Raw genomic sequence first — 5,195 nt, forward strand, 5'->3', positions numbered from 1 at the left:
TGTTAAGTTCTTAGGGGCTGGCGACGGTGGGTGACTTGCTGGTTGGGGGAAGGAGGGGGGGCGAAGAAAGAAGGACTCTCCTTTTATATCCCAACTGAACTGTGTCGTAAAAAGCCTTGATTGGCTGCGGAGGCAACAAAAGATCTCCTGGCAAAAGGGCTGTCACCAAAGGGGGAACGCGAGCGAGGCAGCGCGAGGAGTTCGCGGCGCTCCTCGGGTGTCCCCGCGCAACATTCCAGCCTCGCTCCTCTCGGTGTCAAACCTTTTAAACGCTGGCAGCTCGCTTTGAAAGGAGGGGAGGGAGGGGAGGGGGGCTCCCCGAGGCGTCGGGGGGTGGGGGCGGGGGCGGGGAGAGGAGGAAGCTGACAGCCCCTTAAAGACACAAAGTCCTCTTTCCCCCACCCCCGCCCCCCGCCCTCTTGTTACCTTCTCGTGACAGATTGGGGGCTCTTTGACTCGCCCGGGGGGGGGGAGGGGGCGTTTGTGGCCAATAAAACCGGGAGCCTCGAGGACTCGCATCCCTCCGGGATTCGGCAGGAAGGCGAATCAAGGGCTGATCAAGGCTGCGATGGGTTAGGGAAGAGATTGCCCTTTAAGTAACACTGGAGGGAGGGAGGGAGAGAGAGAGAGAGAGAGAGAGAGAGGAGCGGCGTTCCGGCGACTCTGCCCTGCTCTGCTCTGCTCTTCCCGCCCCCACCCCGGTTCCGATCCACCTTGCGCTTGGGGAGGCACGCTGGCCACCGACTGGAGCCCGCCTCGGAGCCCCTTTTCCGCCGTGCCGAGGTCCCCCCCGAGCGCGCGTCGCCTTCTCCCTCTCGCCGCCGGGCTACTTGACAGTTTCTAAGTGCCCCGCGCGGTCTCAATCCCCGATCGATCTGACCGTTTCTAGCTCTCTCTTGGCTCTCGCTCTCGCGTTCGCGCCGGCTATGGGTCGCTCTGACAGTCCTGGAAGGGCTCTTTCCCCCCCTCCTCCGCCGCCTTCGAGAGGCGCGCGCCCCGCTGCAAAAAAAAAGGGAAAGGGAAAGGAGCGCGGGGGGGGTCGCAATAAAAGGAGGCGCCTTCCCTCCCCCCAACCCACCCCCACCCACCCCCCGCCTGCCAAGCAAGCAGTTTTCCTCCTGCCTGCCTGCCTGCCTGCCTTTCTCTCTCCCCGGCCCCGGCGTTGCAGCTGTCACCCTCTCCATCATCCTCGGCCGGCTGCCCTGTGGCGTTCGTGCGCCGCGCCTCCTGGCTTGCTTGGCCCGCCCGAGGGCGAGTGCCGCCGCCGCCGCCGCCGCCGCTTTCCCCCTCCCGAGTGACCGGCCGCCTCGCTGGCCGGAGGGGGGCTCCGGGGCCGGAGGGGTGCGGGGCGAGCGAGCGAGCGAGCAGCGGGTCCGGAAGGACGGCTCTCGGCCAGCCAGCGAGCCGGCCACGTGCGGGGTTGTGGTTTGCCAAAGGCCAGCCCCGGAACGGCGGCGGCGGCGGCGGCGGCACAGAATTGGCCGGGGGACCGGGGGGGGGGAGAGGAGCAGCCATCGGGTCGCCGGTGAAGGCACGCGGGAAGGGGGTGCGGGGGCTTCGGGGCAGCCTCCGGGGTTCCTCGCCTCCCTGGCCGCGGAGGGCCGAGCCCCCTGCGCGCCCTCGGGTCAGCGAATCTCCCGGGCGAGCGTGTCCCCCTCCCGGCCCCGCTCGGCTGGGCGCAGTCGAAGCCCCTCGAGCCAGGGGAGCGTGGCGGAGATGCGGGGCGGGCGGGGAGACCCCCAGGGAGGAGCCAGCCGGGCGGCGGGGCCAGGAGGGCGCGCCAGGGGCCGGCAGGCAAGAGGCCGAGGGCGGCCCGCGAGCGAAAGCCGCCGATCCGTCTTACGGGCCCTCCTGGACCCCCCCCCCCGAGCAGAGGGCGAAGGAAGGAGGAGGAGGAGGAGGAAAAGAAAAGTGGGAAGGGAAGAGAAGAGGAGCAGTCCCGTTGGGAACCTGGTTTGTTCCTTGGGACCTTTGTTGCTCCACCCTCCCCGAAATAAACGACTGGTCTTATTTCGACTTTTAAAAAAACAACTTATCCCTTCCCTTCCCCGCCGCCCCCCCCAAACAACAACAGCAACAACGGTTCCATGCGAAACGATCTCTGCAAATGTTCGACTCCCAGGGACCCGGGAATACCCTTCCCCTCCCTTCCCTTGCCTTGCCAAAGGATGCTTTTGTTCCGTTCTGGTTTAACGAGCCCTCTCCCTTTGTACGATCCGACGATCTGGAGTGAATTCAGAGGAGGCGAGGGATTTTTTGCCAAGCGGGAACTTACCCTCCTTTCTCCTTGGCTCCTGGGGAAGCGCCCTCGGTTGTGCCGGGCAGGCAGCGCATAGAGCAGCTGCGGAGCCATCGGAGGGAGCAAAGTAGCGGGGTCAGGACTCTGCCCCGGTGCCGCCAGGCCCGGACAACAGGCGGCCTTTGGGCCGAGGGGTTCTGCACAGGACGGTGCAGGATCGGTGGCCTCGCGGCTCTTTGACAGGCCCCCCTGTAGGCGCCCTCCCCAAAAAGGGTCGGTGTTCCTGGAAAGCCGTCGGGCACAGCCCGGGAGATTTGGCGCTGTCACCTCTGGATCACAGCAGTGTATTTGTCTGAGCACCCAGGGGCAGTTTTTAGGATACAGTATAGAGTTAACCCCCTCCCCTCCCCATCCAAAACGGACCGTTCAGAATCCATGCAATTTAATCCCGTTTTGCAAAGGTGCAAAAAGAGGAATAATAGAAACACAAACAGGACGTGGTCGTTTTGTCATTTCTATCGTCAGAAAGTATCCCTTGTCTTGTGGAAAGGCACATCTGCATTAAGATGAAGACCCTGTAGCGGCACAAAGTAGTGCCACACAAAAGACTGTATCCTTAAATTCCATTTTAATTAACCTATCCATCTGGATTAAGCACATGGTTTTACATAATAATCAGCACAGATTAGAAGGTCCCCCATGACTGTAAACCTGCACCAAAAATGTAGCAGGAGTGCAACCTTGCAAATGTCATTATCTTGAACTATTCCAATTATGAGTCCAAAGTGCAATTCAGAGGTCCTAGAGGTACATAACTTTTGCTATATAACCTTTACTGTGATCCATGAAATAGGCTGATATCTACTGATTCAATCCATTTACTGACAAATTTACTTACTTTATTTATTTACTGACAAATCCACATTTATTTTCTATATTTAACACCATCTGCCCTGCCTGGCCCAGACAGATAATAGCTTAATAACAAAAAGTGGATCCTTTGCATGCAGAAAGTTCCAGGTTCAGTGTGTGGTATCTCCACATAGGGCAGGAAAAATATCTTGTCTGGAGGGCTGTTTTGGGTCAGACTCAAGGCCTAGGTAGAACAGCCTTTCTCCTCCTGGCAGCCCCCCCCCCCCCGCCTGCCCCAATGCCCAATGGTTAACCTTAAAAAATCCATCCTCCTCAGACAGGATCATATTTGGATGTAAGGATAGCTCAGTGGTTTAGGTCTCTGGCTGCAGAGCCAAAAGTTGGGAGTTTGATTCCTCCCACTGTGCCTCACTGACAGGGATTGGATGGTGATCCATAGGGTCCCTTCAGCTCTGCAGTTGTAAGATAAGAGTGCAACATGTCTTCATGTCTTCAAGCTGGTATGGGCAATATTGAGATAGGCCAACAGTATGATGGGCCAAGGATCTGAGAGAGTCTAATTCAGCTAGCTCCCCATTTGAATGCTCTTTGACCCTCACCAGACCCTGATCTGACCTCCTGGTTCATACCCAGTTGGAGCCCTTGCTTTTCTCCTCACTAGGAATCCCAACATGTTGCCCAACCAGGAACCTAGCTACTAACAACCATACTGAAAAAGGAAAGTCTTTTCCATCATCAGCCCTAGGAAGCTGCTTTATAGGAAAACCTGACCTTGTCTCTCACATGGGACTAAACATTACTAGCTGCTCCTTTGTGATTTATGAAAATGTCACCTCAATGTTGTTGTTTAGTCATAAAGTCATGTCCGACTCTTCGTGACCCCATGGACCAGAGAATGTCAGGCCTTCCTGTCTTCCGCTGCCTCCCAGAGTTTGGCCAAATTCATGTTGGTCGCTTCCGTGACACTGTCCAACCATCTCGTCCTCTGCCGTCCCCTTCTCCTCCTGCCTTCACATTTTCCCAACATCAGGGTCTTTTCCAGGGAGATTTCTTTTCTCAAGAGATGGCCAAAGTATTGGAGCCTCAACTTCAGGATCTGTCCTTCCAGTGAGCACTCAGGGTTGATTTCCTTCAAATTGGATAGGTTTGTTCTCTTTGCAGTCCAGGAGACTCTCAAGAATCTACTCCAGCACCACAATTCAGAAGCATCAATTCTTTGGCAGAGAGACCTTCTTTATGGTCCAGCTCTCACTTCCATACATCGCTACTGGAAAAATTCATAGCTTTGATTATGCGGACCTTTGTTGGCAAGGTGGTGTAACTGTATCAAATGATTATGTAATGTTCTTGTGTTTTATTGTTTTTTCCTATACTGGAAGCCGCCTAGAGTGGTCGAGTAGACCAGATAGGTGGGATATAAATGAATGAATGAATGAATGAATGAATGAATGAATGAATGAATGAATGAATGAATAAATAAATAAATAAATAAATAAATAAATAAATAAATAAATAAATAAATAAATAAATAAATAAAAATGTCTCTGCTTTTTAAGATGCTGTCTAGGTTTCTCGTCGCTTTCCTCCCAAGAAGCAGGCGTCTTTTGATTTTTTTTCTGCTGTCACCATCTGCAATGATCATGGAGCCCAAGAAAGTAAAATCTGTCACTGCCTCCATATCTTCCTTTCTATTTGCCAGGAGGTGATGGGACCAGTGGCCATGATCTTAGTTTTTTGATGTTGAGCTTCAGACCATTTTTGGCGTGCTCCTCTTTCACCCTCATTAATTTTTATTTATTTATTTATTCCATTTATACCCCGCTTATCTGTTCATTGCAAAGCGAGAGGTTCTTTAATTAAGACGTTCTTTAATTCCTCTTCACTTTCTGCCATCAAAGTGGTATCATCTGCATATTGGAGGTTGTTGATATTTCTTCCGGCAATCTTAATTCCGGTTTGGGATTCATACAGTCCTGCCTTTCAGAAGATATATTCTGCATATAAGTTAAATAATCAGGGAGGCAATATACAGCCTTGCTGTACTCCTTTCCCAATTTTGAACCAATCAGTTGTTCCATATCCA

This window comes from Pogona vitticeps, chromosome 2 (assembly GCF_051106095.1).
Source record: "Pogona vitticeps strain Pit_001003342236 chromosome 2, PviZW2.1, whole genome shotgun sequence".
Classification (NCBI taxonomy): Eukaryota; Metazoa; Chordata; class Lepidosauria; order Squamata; family Agamidae; genus Pogona; species Pogona vitticeps.